At 52.3% G+C, this 18,141-nt stretch overlaps 5 non-coding genes across 5 annotated transcripts; 2 read left to right on the top strand and 3 right to left on the bottom strand.

The window, feature by feature from the left end:
* Positions 1 to 914: 914 nt before the first annotated feature.
* Trnag-gcc (transfer RNA glycine (anticodon GCC)) lies at positions 915 to 985 on the bottom strand. Its single transcript has one exon. It is a non-coding gene; the product is annotated as a tRNA-Gly (tRNA).
* Positions 986 to 3,447: 2,462 nt separating this feature from the next.
* Trnae-cuc (transfer RNA glutamic acid (anticodon CUC)) lies at positions 3,448 to 3,519 on the top strand. Its single transcript has one exon. It is a non-coding gene; the product is annotated as a tRNA-Glu (tRNA).
* Positions 3,520 to 7,369: 3,850 nt separating this feature from the next.
* On the bottom strand, positions 7,370 to 7,440 carry Trnag-gcc (transfer RNA glycine (anticodon GCC)). The gene has a single exon. It is a non-coding gene; the product is annotated as a tRNA-Gly (tRNA).
* Positions 7,441 to 8,241: 801 nt separating this feature from the next.
* On the bottom strand, positions 8,242 to 8,324 carry Trnal-cag (transfer RNA leucine (anticodon CAG)). The gene has a single exon. It is a non-coding gene; the product is annotated as a tRNA-Leu (tRNA).
* A 1,120-nt stretch (positions 8,325 to 9,444) lies between these two features.
* Trnar-ucu (transfer RNA arginine (anticodon UCU)) lies at positions 9,445 to 9,516 on the top strand. Its single transcript has one exon. It is a non-coding gene; the product is annotated as a tRNA-Arg (tRNA).
* Positions 9,517 to 18,141: the final 8,625 nt, after the last annotated feature.

The following is an 18,141-nucleotide window of genomic DNA, read 5'->3' as shown; positions in this document are numbered from 1 at the left end:
TGACCAAATGCACTTCATTTAACTATCAAACTGCCAGGACGAGGCAGGAAGACAGCACAGGTGAGGCAAAGACCCAAACACAACACAACAACAAAGCCAGGGGCTTGTTTCTGTCTAGACAAAAAGACATTTATGGCAGAAAGTGGAAGGAGAGGACCACGGGAAGGGAGCTTGGAGGCGCCCAGGAGCCTGAAAGGGTTGAGGAGAAACGTGAAGGAGCACCTGGCCGGTGACACTGAGGACAAATACCATTGCCGGGACATTGAATCTATGAGTGAATTCAGAGATTAGGCCCAGTCTCACAGTTACAAGGAGTACAAAGCCAGCCTGAAGCTCTTCAGAGGAGAGAAGAAGGGACCCAGGATCCAGGCAACAAAAGAGAGTGCATAAGCGTTGCCTTGACGACAGCTGTGAAGACTGGCAGCTATGACAGCTGGCTGTGCCCATTGGACTAGGCCATTACCAGACCCAAAACCATTGGATTTAAAGAACACAGGACTGAGAAACAAATCCACACTCCAACTCCATGGGCTGGAACAGGGCAGGCTTCCTGAATAAGAGGGACAGGACTCTGTAAGGGCCTGAAATCAAAATTAAGAAATGTTTCCGGACTCAGATGAAATATGTGGGTGAGACAGACTGCAGAACATGCTAAGGGAACTCTACAGTGGAAGTCCAGAGAGGAAGCCAAAGTTCCGGGGGGGGGGGTTAAGGGGAGTAGGGGGGTGTATGACAAGTGGTTTGGAGTGGAGTATACAGAGATTGGAGTGTGTAGCTGTTGCAGAGCTCTGCAGTGGCTTAGGTCTTTGTTGGTTCCCCTGAGGAGAAGGCAGGAGCTGTGCGGTACAGCCTGGGCTCCTGATGACCCCCCCCCCCCCAAAAAAAAAAAAAAAAAAAAAAAAAAGAGTAGCCTCTGCATGGGCCGGGAATCGAACCCGGGCCTCCCGCGTGGCAGGCGAGAATTCTACCACTGAACCACCCATGCTACAGCCTCAACCAATAACCTGTCCTTCCCACAGCCTGTGCGCCCCGACAGCCCCAGGAGCGGCTAGCAGCTCTGTCCCTCACAGTCCCTAGGCCCTGGAGAGTCCAGGCTCCCAACTGGCGTTCTGCGCGATTACCCGGCTTCCCCGGATGCCTAGGCTGCCCCTCATCCTCCCGGTGCCCGGCACTCCGCGGACGACACCGCCGCCTCCAACGCCACTGCCACTTCCCTGGAGCCTGCGCCCTGGACTTTGTGTTCCTGTGTGCACGCCTGTGCAAAGCCGGGGTGGTGGGGTGGTGGGTGGGCGAGGTGGGTGGCTGTAGGTCGGGGCGGCAGAAGAGCCAGAGCAGAGGGGGTTTCTAGGACGGACACCGCAGAGGACCTTTGAGGAGGCCTTGGGGGTGGTAGTTAACAAGCTCAGGCGGACCCCAGACAGCGTTTCCTTCGTCAGCGCCTGCGGCTTCTCTGTTCGCACAAGGCGCTGGCACCTGGCTGGCTGGCTGGCTGGGCTGCCGGCTTGCTCAGGACCGATCTCTTACTCTCTCCACCTTCCCCCACGCGAAGCAACGCGACCACCACCACCACACGCTCCCCTCTTCGCTCAGTCCTACCCCGTCCCCAGACCCACGAGCTCCCCAGGAGAAAGAAGTTGATGACTGTTCCTAGGAAGGACTCTCCTGCAGGCACAGGGCTGTCCTGGAAGGTTGGAGGGCGAGGGGAGTGGCGGCGCTGCGCGGGGAAGTTGTGGAAGGAAGCGGGAGATGCATGCGGTCTCTGGGGCTGCGGTGCGGTTGTGGTGAAGATGTCCAAAAGGTGAGCTTGTCAGGAGAGGGACTCGTACCCACGCCTCCAGGGGAGACTGCGACCTGAACGCAGCGCCTTAGACTGCTCGGCCATCCTGACGGCGGGTCTTGGCGCGAGACCGCTCGTCTGGCTGACAGCCGGCGTCCAGCAGAACGCGGAGCTTACTTTACAAGACGAAGCGCCCAGGCTCGTAGGCTCGTGGGCTCGTGGGCTCTTGCGGGTCTGGGTGCGCAAGCTGCGGGCCTCGCCCAGTGTCCACCTCGTCGATTCTTTACTCTCCTAGGCGCCAAAGTCCCTCCAGGTCCCGATCCGGATCTCCGCACGGACCCCACCGCACGCGTGGCCGCCTAGGTGTGTGGGAGCAGCTGCTTCTGGTGCCATGGGCGAGGCCCGCATCCACTTTCCAGCTCTCAGAACCTGGCTCTGCGCAGGGACTGAGCGAAGCGGTGGTCACACAGGGCTTCTGGCCCGGGTTCCTGGAGGGAGGGGTGTTCTGCTGGATAGCCAACACCGGAGGGTTCTGTGGGTGGATCAATAGCCGGCGGCTGGCAGGCAGCGGGTCTTCGGAAAGGGTCCGGCCTCCCGGTGGTGGCGAAGCCGTCGTACTCGTTAGTATGGTGGGGAGTAACCCCGCCTGTCATGCGGGAGATTGGGGTTCGATTCCCCGATGGGGAGACGTTCTTCCCTTTTTAGCCAGATGGGAGGCCCAGGGAAGCGCTACCGCTTGACCCCACCCGAGACCCAGAACCAGACCCGTGTCCTCCGGCGCAGCAGCGGGGTTCCTGCCACTGCCGGGTCCCCATTCCTCGAGCTTCTTGCCTGGCACGTGGCCCGGGGCTCTGGTGCCTGTGAACGCGCCGCCCCACACCTCCCACCCCTCCTTTTCCCTTAAGAGCCGGCGAGTGTCAGAACCGGCGCGTGCGACTCGCAGGGCCAGAGCACAGGTGTGCCTGCCAGGCAGGCCTGGGTGGTTATCTGCCCGAAGCCGTCCTGGTCGCGCCCCTGTCCCTGGGGGCTCTGGTGGGCCAGCCCGGCCTGATGCGCCTGGTTTCAGCGGACAAGAAGCGCGAGAGCTCCAGAGGACAGGAGTGTGCGTGGGAGAGGCGACCACGCGGAAGAGCGCGCAGGGGTTGGCGTCGGGGGCCGGCGCGGGGAAGCGCTAGGCGATCTGGAAGGCTCAGGCCGCTCGCTGGTGGCAGTCCCCGTTTAGTGGTGAGCATAGGTGCCTTCCAAGCAGTTGACCCGGGTTTGATTCCCGGCCAATGCATCGCATCCACGTTTTGCCAAGGTCCACACGCTGAAGGGGCGCCCAGGGAAGAGCAAGAGCAGGCCCTGCTTGGAGGACGACTCTCAGCTTGTCCCTAGTCTCCGCGACAGAGCCAAAGAGGCCTGAAATTTTTTGCATTTATGGGCGCCAGCGGCAGGAGAGAGGCAGGGTCTGGGCCAAACGCCTAGACAGGTCCCAACGATCGCCCAGAGGGCACAGGGCAGCTGTCAGGGCAAGGCCAGGCGCAGGCGCGACCGTGAGCTCCAGCCCCTTAACGCCGGGCTGTCCATCTACATGGCTGGCGTGCATACGCTCCAGCGGAAGGGCGGTCTGGCTGGCACACTGTCTGACTGGATCCAGGAGGTGGGAGCCGGGAGTGCCAGGCCAACGCTCCCTGGTGGTCTAGTGGTTAGGATTCGGCGCTCTCACCGCCGCGGCCCGGGTTCGATTCCCGGTCAGGGAAGCCTCTCTTATTGTTTCCTTTCTCGCGCAACTTGCCCTTCCCTCCCCTCTCTCTTCTTCATTCACACCTCAACCTCCCAGATCTCCATTTGCAACAACAGTCTCCCCTCTGCACACACACCATCCTTTTCCTACCAACCTCAACACACACAGCCACCCTCTCTGCCCTGCCCGCCCGCACACAACAACTCTGCACTTTTCCACACCTGCCTTCCGCCTTTACCATCACCTCACAGACCACACGCGCACTCGACACGCAGCGCTCTCAAGCACACTTCCGGGATCACACACACACGCATCCACTGGTGGAGCCCACAGCCTCTCCACCTGACTCCATCGCCTCATCGCCTGCTCTTGGGGCTGGAACGCACCTTCTGCATATCCAGCCCCATTTGCCTCACCTGCGTCCCAGGCTCCCTGGAAAGCTCTACTTCAAACAACTGGAGCGATTACTTTCACTTAAGACGCGCGGGCGCTCACGAAAGCACGCTCGCACACACACGATATATGTAAATATGTATGTATGTATGTATGTATGTGTGTGTGTGTGTGTGTGTGTGTGTATGTATGTGTCTGAAGAACTCCAGGGGATGCTGGTGCTGGCGGTGTGGGTCGTAGACGGTGAGGGGGTAGGGTGTGGGCCTTAAGGGACACCTGTGGGGAGGTGTTAGTGCAGGGGAGATGTCCCCGGCTGAGCCCAAAGCCCAGGGTGTGGTTACTACAGCCAGCCTGGCGGAGACCGGTAGTCCGGTCCCCAGAAAGGCGCCACGATTTCCCTGCCAGTCCCCAGAGAGACTTGGGCAAGCTGAGGCCAAACCGAGTGGTTGTTTCTCAGGGATCCTTGGGTTCTGGAGACGGGGGACGCTGGCACGAATGTGAGTCGGGAATTTGGAGCAGACCTTCTCGCCCAGAGGTTGCGCCCCCTGCCAGGGCCCATCTGCCACGACCTTCCTTGCCAGCCAGTCGGGACACAGAGTCCCATCCTGAGTGCTGACCAGTGGGTTGAGCTCCACCTCAGTCAGAGGCACAGTCGGAGCTTCTAGCAGATCCTGAGAGTGCCCAGACTCCTCACCAGACCCCACCGCACCCCTGTCCCTAAAGGCCTCCAAGTCCAGAGCACCAGGAGGCACCAGTAGGAATCTGCATCCCGGAAGTGTCTGTCCTCCAGGCACCCCCAGGGGCAGCCCTGTGGGGAGAGAAGACCTTGGGAAACAGACACTGGGTAAGCCTAGGCTAGCAGGTGTCCAAGCAGGGAATGCTGCATGCTGACTGCAAGGATCCAGGTTTGGCTCTGTGCTAGCTGGGTTTTGACAACTTGACACCTCTGGGAAGGGGGACTCTGACGTGAGAAAATGTCTCCTTATGATGTGCCCACCCGCAATGCTATGGTCGGATTAGCGATTCCTGTGGATCAACCTACTGTGAGTAGGGATGCCGTTCGGGTTGGGGGAGTTGTGGCCAGGGCATGCCACTCTTGCTCAGGTGGTCTTGTGTACTGGAACCCCACTAGAAACCTGAAATCTGGGGTAAACATTCTAGTGAAGGAGTTGATTTTCACTGTCTTTAGGGTAGACAGCAAAATGAAGAGTTGTTGTCCTAAATTCCTTTGAATAAATTATTGCAGAAAACCCAGACAATTTTCTGTCATCTAGAGAGTTGTTCTTCTGAAGGAGCGTTATGGTCTTTGCATGAGTTTTGGTCACAAGACAGTCGTGGCACCACTGGAATGTCTTGCAATATTGAGTAAGTTCTGCAAATGGTACCTCACAGGGGCGTGATATTCGAGCTTTACGTAACACATAGAGTAGAGTAGGAACTTCTTTTACCTCTCTGTCTTCTGCTACCCACAAGAAGAAGAAAAAGAAGAAAAAGAAGAAAAAGAGGAGGAGAAAGAGGAAGAGGATGAAGTAGAAGAAGAGGAAGAAAAAGAAATGCTTTTTTTTGTAACAATCAATTAATATTCTGTAGTGCGCTGTTCCAGGGAGGTTCAGTTCCTTGAGACCTGATGGAAGTTGTTGGGGCCATTTGGTTGCTGTTGGCTGTGGTTTAGTAAGTAGTCCTGCATAGGAGGAGGACGAGGAGAAGGAGGAGGAGGAGGAGGAGGAGGAGGAGGGGTTGAGGGGGATTTAAAGAGGAATAGAAAAGAGATAACAAAGAAGCAGCAGAAGGTTTAGATGAACTGCAAGTAAAATAACAAAAATAAGCAGAAGAAGAAGAAGAGGGATAGGAAGAAGAAGACAGAGAAGACGATGAAGACTAAGAGAAGGGGAAAAAGAAACAGAACAAGAAGATTTAGAAGAACTAGAAGAAGCAGCAAATGAAGAAAAGGAGAAGAAGAAGAATATGAAGAGGAAGAAGAAAAACAAATGGAAGATGATGAGGAAATAAAAGTAATGAGAAGGAGGAGAAATAAAAGCAGCAGCAGAAACACAAAATGAAGAAGATTGAAAAGAAACAGAAAAAGAAAAAGAAGAGGAAGACTAAGTAGTAGTGGTTGCAGTGGTTGTAGCTGTGCTGTAGCAGCAGCAGCAGCAGCAGCAGCAGCAGCAGCAGCAGCAGCAGCAGCAGCAGCAGCAGTGGGAGGACCTCAGCCCCCAAGCAGGGCCAGCCTGTCTCTTGCTCTTAGCCAGCTCTCCAGTTTGAGCTGTGACTGCAGCCTAAAGTCAAGGGTAGAAGCCAACCTGTTGGGCACCTGGGCAAAGCTGCGGTGGTCCCCACCACTCCCACTCACCTTTGTCCAAGACAGAGAGCAGGCCCCTCAGAGACTGACAGGGGAAGGGGCCAGCCAGTTGCCTGTGCTGAGCAAGGGCCTTTCTCCAGCGGCAGGTGGTGTGTCTCAGTGACAGATGAGTGAAGGCTTTCCTTCGTGGGAAGGCATCCAAGGCAGTCAGCACAAAGATCAGAGGTCGGGACCCAGGTTGCAGCTGCTGGGAGGCTGGAGAAGGTGTGGGGACAGTCTGTCTGCAGAGTGAGCTCGCTAGAGAGGGTCAGCAGCCTGGCTCTTCATTCTGGCCGGAGCAGTGAGGAGACCCGCGCAGCATAATAGCCAGAACCATGCCAGGTCTCAGAATGCTAAGGTCAGTGCCAGGACCTGCAAGTGAGGGCAGGAGGACTGTCAATTAAACTGTGCATACTTGAATCTCTTTGGCCAGCTCCTTGCCTGGGTCCATTTCCCTTGACATTTGTTCTCTGTCTGTATGCGTGTCTGTCAGTCTGTTTGTTGGTCTGTCTCCCCCCTTTGTACCCACCTCACCACTCCCCTCAGCGGAGGAGGCCCCAGAGAAAGGTCCTGAAGGGCCAAAGTCACAGCGGATGTCCCACTGTGTGATGGCTTGGGATGAGCAAGCCAGACGCAGGGACATGGGAGGTCAGGGTTCGCACCACCACGTCACAGATGAGACCGGTAGGAACCGCCGCCCTGCTGGGGATCCACACGCCCCTGGCTCCAGTCAGGAGCTGGAAGCTATCAAGGGTCTAGACAAATTGTATTGTGGTGATGCAGAGGAGGCTGGGGGAAAGAAGGCACCCTCGTCCCCATGCTGACTTTCCCGTGTTGGCATAGGAGGGACAAGGTCCTAGGTGAATCACGTGCTTCAGGCCTGGACACAGAGAGGCAAGGGAGAGAGGCAGGCTGTGTGTGCAAGGCGCTCTAGGGTAGGAATGTGGAGGTGTGGCTGGTGCCGGGTTTGGGTTCTAGAGTGGTTTGAAGTGGAGTGCAAAGAGATTGGAGTGTGTAGCTGTAGCTGTTGCAGAGCTCTGCAGTGGCATGGGTCTTGGTTGGCTCCCCTGCGGAGCAGGCAGGAGCAGTGCGGTACAGTCTGGGCTCTGGAGGACCAAAAGGGACTGGCCTCTGCATGGGCCGGGAATCGAACCCGGGCCTCCCGCGTGGCAGGCGAGAATTCTACCACTGAACCACCCATGCTGGACTCTTAAGTTTGTCACCTGTTCTTCCCACAGCCTGAGCACCCGGACAGCCCCAGGAGCGGCTAGCAGCTCTGTCCCTCACAGTCCCTAGGCCCTGGAGAGTCCAGGCTCCCAACTGGCGTTCTGCGCGATTACCCGGCTTCCCCGGATGCCTAGGCTGCCCCTCATCCTCCCGGTGCGCGGCACTCCGCGGACGACACCGCCGCCTCCAACGCCACTGCCACCTCCCTGGAGCCTGCGCCCTGGACTTTGTGTTCCTGTGTGCACGCCTGTGCAAAGCCGGGGTGGTGGGCGGGGTGGGGATCTGTAGGTGTGGGCGGCGAAAGAGCAAGAGGAGAGGGTGTTTCTAGGACGGGCACCCAGAGGACCTTTGAGGAGGCCTTGGGGGTGGTAGATCCAAGCTCAGGCTGGCCCCAGACAGAGTTTCCTTCGTCAGCGCCTGCGGCTTCTCTGTTCGCACAAGGCGCTGGCACCTTGCTGGCTGGCTGGCTGGGCTGCCGGCTTGCTCAGGACGGGCCTCTTACTCTCCCCACCTTCCCCCACGCGAAGCAACGCGACCACCACACGCTCCTCTCTTTGTTCAGTCCTACCCCGTCCCCAGACCCACGAGGTCCCCAGCAGAAAGAAGTTGGTGACTGTTCCTAGGAAGGACTCTCCTGCAGGCACAGGGCTGTCCCGGAAGGTTGGAGGGCGAGGGGAGTGGCGGCGCTGTGCGGGAAAGTTGTGGAAGGAAGGAGGAGATGCATGCGGTCTCTGGGGCTGGGGTGGAGTGGTGGTGGGGATGTCCAAAAGGTGAGCTTGTCAGGAGTGGGATCCGAACCCACGCCTCCAGGGGAGACTGCGACCTGAACGCATCGCCTTAGACTGCTCGGCCATCCTGACGGCGGGTCTTGGTGCGAGACTGCTGGTCTGGCTGACAGCCGGCGCGCAGCAGTGCGCGGAGCGCACTTGACACGACGGGGCGCCCAAGCTCGTGTGCCCGTGGACCTGTGGGCTCTTGCGGGTCTGGTTGTGCAAGCTGAGGGCCTCGCCCGCCGAACCCAAGCCTGCTCTGCCTCTGCGGGTGTCCACATCCTCGATATCTTTACTCTCCTAGGCGCCAAAGTCCCTCCAGGTCCCGATCCGGACTCCACCGCTCACGTGGCCGCCCAGGTGTGTGGGAGGGGTGGTTCCTGGTGCTATGGGTAAGGCCCGCAGCCACTCCTCACCTCTCCGAGCCCGGCTCACCGACAGCCGTGCTGGGGCTGGGGCAGTGCGACGCGGTGGTCACACAGGACTGCGGGCCCGGGTTCCTGGAGGAAGGGGTGTTCTGCGGGACTGCCAACCCGGGAGGGTTCTGGATGGCGTACGATGGTGAGCCGTGGGTCGATCAGCAGGCGGCTGGCGGGCCTGCCTGTCCTCGGAGAGGGTCCAGCATCCCAGTGTTGGCGCCTTCGTAGTCCTTGTGCTCGTTAGTATAGTGGTGAGTATCCCCGCCAGTCACGCGGGACACCGCTGTTCGATCCCCGACGGGGACTTGTGCCACCCTTTTTAGCCTGACTGTCGGCCGGGGACAGCGCTACCCGTTGGTCCTTCCCGAGACCCAGACCAGTGTCGTCCTTCGCAGCTGCGGGGCTCGGACGGTTGCCTGGTACCCGGGTCGGGGCTCTGGTTCCTACGAACGCACCGCCCACGCCCCTCACCCCCTTCTTTTCCCCTAAGAGCCGGCGAGGGTCAGAACCGGCTGCTTACGACTCGCAGGGCCTAAGCACAGCTGTGCCTGCCAGGCAGGTCTCTGTGATGACCTGTCTGAAGCGGTCCCTGGTCGCCTGGCCTGGCACGCCGGGTTGCAGCGGCCAGGTGGTGAGAGTGCCGCAGAGGACAGGTGTGTGCGTGGCAGAGGCGCCCGGGGAGGACCCGGAAGGGCGCGTAGATGTTGGCGTCGGTGGCGGGGATGCTGTAGGTGACCCGAAAGGCTCAGGCCGCTTGCTGGGCGTCATGTGGGTGCCATCCCGTAGGTGTGGTGTTGGTGGTATAGTGGTGAGCATAGCGGCCTTCTAAGCAGTTGACCCGGGTTCGATTCCCGGCCAACGCAGCGTATGTACCTTTTGCCAAGGTTTCCCAACGTCCCCACGCCGAGGGGGCATCCAGGGAAGTGCAAGAGCCGGGCCCTACCTGGAGGATGCCTCTCAGCTTGTCCCTAGTCTGCGGGACAAAGCCAAAAAGGCGTGAGACCTTTTGAGTTTGTGGCCACCAGCGGGAGAAGAGGCAGGGGCAGCCGTCTAGTCCGAGTGGTCGCCCAGAGGGCACAGGGCGCTGGCAGAGGAGGGCAGGGCAGGGGAGGGCCAGGCGTGGGCTCAAGCCCCTTAACGCCTGGCGGTCCAACTAGCCAGCGGGCGGGTGGGCGGGCAAGAGATCCTGCGGTCTGGCTCACACACTGTCGGTCTGTCGGTCTGTCGGTCTGACTGACTGACGCCTGCCCTGCCCTGCCCTGCCCTGCCCTGCCCTGCCCTGCCCTGCCCTGCCCTGCCCTGCCCTGCCCTGCCCTGCCCTGCCCTGCCCTGCCCGACTGGCTGGCTCCAGGAGGCGAGAGCCAGTGTCATCTCTAGGTGGTCTAGTGGTTAGGATTCGGCGCTCTCACCGTCGCGGCCCAGGTTCGATTCCCTCTCTGCACCTCGCCTTCTCACCCCAACCTCCTCCATCTCCATTTTCAACAACATATGTAAATATGTGTGTGTGTATGTGTGTATGTATGTGTGTATGCCTGAAACTCCAGGGGATGCTGGTGGTGCTGGCGGTGTGGTGCTGGTGGTGTGGGTCGTAGACGGTGTGGGGCTTAAGGGACACCTGTGGGGAGGTGTTAGCAGATCCTGAGAGCACCTAGACTGTGCCTTACCTTCACCAGACCCCACCCCACCCCATCCGGAGCACCGGGAGGCACCAGTAGGGTCTGTCCTCCAGGCGCCCCTGGGGCAGCCCTGTGGGGGAGAGAAGAGGGGAGAGAAGACCTTGGGAAACAGAGTCTAAGCAAGCCTCCTCTTCCTGCTTCTCCTCCTCCTGCTCCTCCTTCTGCTTCCTTTTTCTCATTTTTTCTTCTTCTCATCCGCCTCTTTTCTTCTTTTTCCTTCTCCTCCTCTTCTTCCTCCTTCTCCTCGGTGGTCAGTGACAATCCGTGGGTGAAGGAGAGATAAACCTGTTTTTTAGGATTCCAAGTGTGAGATTGGAACAGTCTCGTGAGAGAACAGGTGAGGTTAATTCACTAGAAGAGCAACCACCTCGTGCAGGAGCTTAATTGTTGCCAGCTGAAAAGATCCTGTGAACAGACTCTGGGAGGAGATATATAAATGAGCCCAGAACTGGAGGCGGGGCCTTTTGGAGACTTGGGATAGTTTTGGCTGCACTTCAAGAAGCTACCAGAGAAAACCACTTGAGGGAAGGCTTTGGGGCTCCGGCTCCTGCTGAGGCTCTAGGTTCTGGTTATCCCAGGTTCCAGAAGAAGAAATCTTGGGGCTCACGCCCGGAGAATCGTTCCTCCGAACTGATATCCTTAAGGTTTTGTTATTGTGTCCATTAATCCTCATTTCCTATTGTTTTGGTTAGTCGGGTTATAAGTGACGTATGCTCAGTCACTAAGTTGTTAATAAAATATATTGGTTAAGAAAATTGAGCCTACACGTGGGCAAGTGGTTCTGAGTTGGCTAAGAGAACGGGCTTAGCAGGCCAGCAAGCAGACCTCACCCACAGCCTCTGCATCAGGTCCTGCCTCTAGGTCCGAACCCGCCCTCCAACCATCAAGTCCACAACCTCACAACCCCGACCACACAACACCCATACCCTCCACTGCACACTTGCCACCCTTCCCCACTGCCCCGCCCACCAGCATGGCACTTATGAGCTGTAATGAGAAACAAACCATTCTCACCCCAAGTTGCTTTGGGGCACCGTGTTTGATGACAAGAGCAACCTCAACAAAGCCTTGTTCCTGGTCTCTACTCAGATATGGGTGGGAGCCCCAGGAGACGGTCCCAGCAGCCTGCTGCCTGAGATTGGGCTGCTTCAGCTCCTGGGCATTTCCCATGCCTGTCACCCCTCCACTGCCTGTCATATCCCTCCACTGCCTGGCATCCCTCTGCCACTATACATTACCAGAAACACCAGGGGCAGCAGAGGCAGTGACAGCAGCAGCAGCAGCAGCAGCAGCAGAACCAGTAAAAACAGGAGGAGGAGCAGCAGCAGAACCAGGATCAGCTATAATAGAACTACACACCACCACCACCTCCTCTTCCTCCTCTTCCTCCTCCTCTTCCTATTTGGGACTACTTACCAAACCACAGCCAACTGCAACAAACAGCAACCAAATGGACCCATCAGGCCTCAAGGAACTGACCCTCTCTGGACAGCCACACACTATCACATATTAAGTGATTGTTACAAAAAGACATCTCCTCCTCCTTCTGCTTCTTCTTCTTGTTCCTCCTCCTCCTCTTCTTCTCCTCCTCCTCCTCCTTCTTCTTCTTCTTGGGTGGAGAAGGACAGGGAGGTAAAAGGAGTTCCGCATACCAAAGCACCTCATCTACTCTATGTGCTACACAAAGCAAGAACAGGACACCCCCGAGATGTACTGTTTGCAGAAATTACTCAACGGTGCAAGATATAGTGGTGCCAGGACCATCTTGTGACCAAAAATCATGCAAAGGCCGTAACCCTCCTTTGCCTGTGGGGTTCGCCTAAAACTAGGGAGGAAGTTCACCTGTTGAAAATGCAAGACACAAACAAGGAGAGCAAGTCTGATTGATCAAACTCTGAAACTTTATTAGTCAGGGAGCAGCTTTTATAAGTCATAAAGCAGGGAAGCATATTGTTATAGCAACCCAGCTGCATGCTTTTCTCAAAACACAGGGTGTCTGGCTCCCTCTTTTGTCTAGTCTAACTGCTAAAACATAACAGGGTTGCTCCATCTCTATCTGTCTTTAGTCTAACTGCTGACCCACAACAGGGTCAGCTAGTTTCTGGTGAAAGGCAAGCTCTGGGGAAAAACAGAGACTTAAAGGTGCAGGCTCTGACAAGATGGCTGAACATTGGCCATGTGGCCTATTGTCCTCAACATCCCCTCCCTTTCTTTATTAAAAGAGGAGGCAGATGGATACATGAAATATGGGTAAGCGTTGGTCCCCGGAGGGACCAGAGGAGAGAAGCATTGACCTGATCCTCCTAGGGCCAGATTGGCCTGTCAAGATGTCTTTTTGAGGAGGTGAGGGAGGTCCTGATCTACTGTCTGTGGGCGTCCCCAACATACAGTGGACAAGACAGTTTTTGACATCAACCTCTATGCAATCACAAGTTTACTTCTCAGGGGACTCAGAGTTGGACAATCGGGTCCTCCCCTGTGGTACCTTGTCCCACACCCCTTGCAGGTGCCCATGCCTTATGGCAGGCAATATCTGAGTATATGCCATTCCCACTGTGCCAAGGAAGGGGGAACGGAAGCACATTTGTGTTCAAGTTCATCATGGCCTCGGTCTGCCAAGTCAAGTTTATGATAATGCACCTGTATTGCCCGAGCATCTCGAGCGTCTAGCTGTTGTTTTACAAAGGCAGCGAGGCGTCTAAAAGCCCAGGGGCCAAGAGATAAGGAGGAGAAATCCTATCAGGGACCTAGAATGGAGGGCAACAAGGTAGTAAGCCAAGGGGAGGTGGAGAACCAGTTATAGAACAAACTCTGTTCCTGTTCTCGTTATCTTTTTCTCTTTCCTAAGCCTTCTCTAACCTTGGCCATGCTGTCCTTAACTATTTCTGAGTGATCCATATAAAAGCAACATTTTTCTTTGAGGGCAGCACAGAGTCCGCCTTGTTGGAGGAATAGCAGGTCTAGATCTTAGCAGCTTGTAATTTACAGGTGATCTCTGGATGGAGTCTGTTAGTCAGGTAAAAATCTGTTGAGACAAATACAGACTGGAGACAGAAGTTGAAATTGTATCCAAAAAGCAGCTAGAGTAGGCTTATGTCTTTGAAACCCAGTAAAAGCATAAACATTTTTTCTGTCCAGAAGACTTGATATATATATTTGACAGATTCGTTTTTAATAAGAAGACAGTATTTTACCCGTTTATTATAACCACTGCTCTTATTTTAAATCTTTACCTTGCACTTACCAACATTTAAACACTTTCTTAGACCCTCAAATATTAAACATTGTTTCAGACCTTTAAACATAGGAAGCCACTGCCAGGATGTGTGAATCTCTGTCTTAATTAGTTTAAATATAATTAATGCCATATTTAGCAGATTTTTGATAAGCTTGAGGACCAGCATATCTGTGCTCAATCCTTGTCTGTCTTCAGTTGTCTGCTCTAACCTATATTTTATAAACATAAAATAGAACATTATAATCTGTAGTCTGTAGATAAGTGCTAGAGGACCACATCTGTTTAATTTTAGTATATCTGAATTGCTTGTTTCTAGCTATATGTTGGCTGATTATTTTTAGAAAACACCTGTGATTAACTGAGCTAGTCCCTAACAAAACCATAAGCTTTAATTATTTTAAACAGTTTGTGATAGTAGCTCTTAACTTTACATACCAATAGTAGTTAAAGTACTATTATGGCTTAAGAATGTTTATTCTTATGTTTATAATTATTATTACTGTTGTATTTTTAACCCACTAGCAATCAATCAAGACATAGACACCTCTTATTACTATTTTTTATAGGCTTAGTTAACCTGGGGCACAGCAGATATTAATTAAACTATTTATATTTTTTTATAGTGGGGCAGGTATGGGATCCTTGTCTCAATCCCATGTCGTCTGTTTTTAATGATTTTTATTAAGTTACCTTTTATCCATAATCTTAAATACTTGTTAATGTATTTTTTCTGGGCCATTCTTTTATATAACTTATAGTTCTTTGCTCAGAGTTTGGCAATGATTTCCAGTATTTGTCCCAATCCTCCACTGGGTGGAGTTTCTCAGAGAGCATCTATGTTGGGCTAATATCTACTTATAAGTGAATATATACCATTGTTTGCCAGAAAGTATATTTTTCGTTATTTTCAAATGTACCCATTCTTTTTTACTGGAATGGCTTTGCCCTTAATGCAGGGAAACAGTAACAGCTGAGCAATTTTATCCCCTGCATTAATTTGCATCTCTTGTTTTATACACCATGATTTTGATATACAAGAAGACCTTGAGAAGTTAGATAAATGATAACCATTAAATCAGAGTTTCTTTACTTCAGCATCAATATCTATAAATATAGAGGTTGGAAACTTTTCTGGTTTCCATATGGCATATCATTATAGAATGCAACAGTTTTTAAGAAAATTTATCAATGTTACTAATATATTTAATTTATAGAAAAATTTAAAGTTGTTAATACTTTATATTGACTGTAACATAATTAATACAAATGAATCCTGTTACATTTGTTTAAGAACGAAGTCATAGAGTATAACCATAATTTTTAGAACTTAAAACCAGATTTTTACAGTGCTTTGAACTAGGATTGAATCACATAATATCTGTGTTACAAATGTACATGCACTCATATATTTTAAGCAAGAGTTTGAACTTAAATTTTAAATATTATATTTAATAAGTAATTATTAATCCTTAGATAAAAGTTCACAGATATATGCTGGAGATGTAGTTTTAACATCTTTATTAAGGAAACATTGTTTCAAATTTTATTTTTTATAAGTCTATTACTGTTGGAGATCAGTTTCTTAAGTTGGTTCATTTCATTTGCTGTTAGAATGGCTCTGGCCTTAAGTTACAAGCATAACTATCTGTTATAGATTTTAAAGATTTTTAACCAAGATATACAGAACACAATAAATTTATACCTTTAAAGACAATAAGAAACAAACATGTGGTAAAAACAGACAAAACATTTCTTTAATTTTATAGCATAATTTAAAAGGATCTTACACCTATATGTTAAATGCTAAAGGCAGAACCTGTGAAAGATAATAGAGAAACTAGGAGTATTCAAGTTTGGCATTTAGCCCAGAATGTTTCTTGTGTGTGAAACATTTCCTTGCTGAAAATGCACAGCCTCTATAGTGAAAGTTATTTAGAGCCCACCACCAAGGAGTCCAAGGAGGGACTAGGACTGAAGAAGACCTTACCAGTGGCTTTATCTGATCATTGCTTACCACCCAGTTCCTGGAAAGACCCATCATATTAGCTCTCATTTTTTAGCTATCTAATTTTTTCTGTTGTGGGTAGTGACGTTGCACTTGCCATGTTTGAGGGATTTGGGCTGGCTGGAGTTTAGAGCACATCATTAGGAGTTCAGGCAGCCCTAAGCTTCCTGCCAGTTTGATCCAGGCAGCCTAGCTCCAAGGACAGAGTTAGTTTATCAGTTTTTGTTATTTCTTTTCCTTGAGAATCATTGAAATGAGTTAGAACTAGTGGCCAGCAGATGAAATTTTGTTCTTTTTTCTCCAACAGAATATAATATATAAAACAACATTTAAACACCAGGCAAAGACAAAAATAGTGACAAGTTTGTCTTTCTTTGCTATGAGGGACAAGTTATGTGCCCTAGTCCGTCCGTCCAGTGGTCTAAGACAACACTCAAGGGGGCTGATTCTTTCTGTCTCATAGTGAGAAAGTCCACACAAATAGACACAAATAAACAAAAACAGAAAACAGCACCAAAAAGCCACAATAGTCTGGACTACACCAAAACCAGAACCAAGTGAGCAATTGGACCCGGTGATCAGGCGGGCCGAGAGCGCTCCCCAAGTGGAGGGGAAATTGATTGCCCCTCCTGGAGGTCAGGAACATCTTCCAGCCTCCCCGTCATTATCTCCTAGCACAGGCAAGGAGTAACCCCTACAATGTGACTAACTCAAATGCTCGAGCTCCAAAGCGAAACTAAAGAACGGAATGACAGAGACAGACAAAGAGGAGTGGTGGCCGCCTTACCTAATTCCTTGATTAGAGTCCCGGTCTGGAAGGGGACTCTTTAGGCAGAGGAGATTTACAGACTTTGGCCTTAATGGGGGTGCTTAAGGGAGGACTAGGTAGGGCGACTTTTATATTTTCCCAGACTTTTTCAAAGTTTTCTTTTTTTTAAAGAAATTTTTTTTACCTTTATCTAATACATTTTAAATATCCTCATGAAAGTATCCAATACACAAGATATCATTAATCAGATTTCAATAGGAAAAGGCAGTGACAGGGACCTTTTTCGGGCCTAAAAGACCTATAATAATCACAAAGGCAACCCCCACCCTTTGCCAGTGTTTTTGTCCACAGTGCCCTTTTATGGAAACCAAGGGCAAATATCACTAATGAAGACAAAAAATGTTTACTAAGTCTTTTTTCTTTACCCCCGTTCCTTGTGTCTTGAGGGAGGTTTTAAGTCCCTTGATAAATAATTCATGTTTGCCAAGTGTTTGTCCCATATGTATATTGGCATCGCTTAACTTAATTGCTCTGTCTCACGATTAGGAGAGTTGTGGCAATCCAAGTCTATCTGTCTCACGGCACGAAGTCCATGGTGATCCAGGGCGACCAGCCAGTCCTTGAAGGGTGACGGACAGGTGAGTGCTCCGTTCCTCGAGCCCCACCTTGGGTGCCACTTGCAGGGCACTTGGGTGCCTGCGGGGTTCCACTAAAGTTCGGGAGGAAGTTCACCTGTTGAAAATGCAAGACACAAACAAGGAGAGCAAGTCCGATTGATCAAACTCTGAAACTTTATTAGTCAGGGAGCAGCTTTTATAAGTCATAAAGCAGGGAAGCATATTGTTATAGCAACCCAGCTGCATGCTTTTCTCAAAACACAGGGTATCTGGCTCCCTCTTTGTCTAGTCTAACTGCTAAAACATAACAGGGTTGCTCCATCTCTGTCTTTAGTCTAACTGCTGACCCACAACAGGGTCAGCTAGTTTCTGGCGAAAGGCAAGCTCTGGGGAAAAACAGAGACTTAAAGGTGCAGGCTCTGACAAGATGGCTGAACATTGGCCATGTGGCCTATTGTCCCCAACACTCCTTCACAAGAACAACTCTCTGGATGACAGAAAACAGTCTGTCTGGGTTTTCTGCAAGGATTTATTCAAAGGACTTCTGGACAACAACTCTTCATCCTGATGTCTACAAAAACACAGTAAAAACCAACTCTTTCACCCTAAGATTTACCCTAGATCTAATGATTCTAGTGGGGTTCCAGAGGGCTGTCGCACAGCAATCCCTAATCCGACCATACCATAGCCTGCGGGGGCATCCATGGAGACATTTTCTCAAGTCAGAGTCGCTCTTCACAGATATTTCAAGGTGGCAAACCCATCAGGCACAGAGCCGAACCTCCATCCTTGCAGTCGGCATGCAGCGTTCCCTGCTTGGACACCTGCTAGCCTAGGCTTGTCCAGAATCTGTTACTCAAGGTCTTCTCTCCCCCACAGGGCTGCCCCGGGGGCACCTGGAGGACAGACGCTTCCTGGTTCCTACTGGTGCCTCCTGGTGCTCCGGATAGGGGTGGGGTCTGGTGAGGGCAAGGCACAGTCTAGGTGCTCTCAGGATCTGCTAGCAACTCCCACTGTGCCTCTGACTGAGGTGGAGCTCAACCCACTGGTTAGCACTCAGGATGGGACTCTGTGCCTCGACTGGCTGGCATGGTCATGGCTGATGGGCCCTGGTGGGAGGTGCAACCGGTGGGCGAGAGGTTCTGCTCCAATTTCCCGATTCACACTCGCGCAGTGTCCCCCC

This window comes from Acomys russatus, chromosome 6 (assembly GCF_903995435.1).
Source record: "Acomys russatus chromosome 6, mAcoRus1.1, whole genome shotgun sequence".
Lineage (NCBI taxonomy): Eukaryota > Metazoa > Chordata > Mammalia > Rodentia > Muridae > Acomys > Acomys russatus.
Note: the sequence above shows the minus strand (reverse complement) of the source record. Positions and strands in the feature narration are given on the sequence as shown.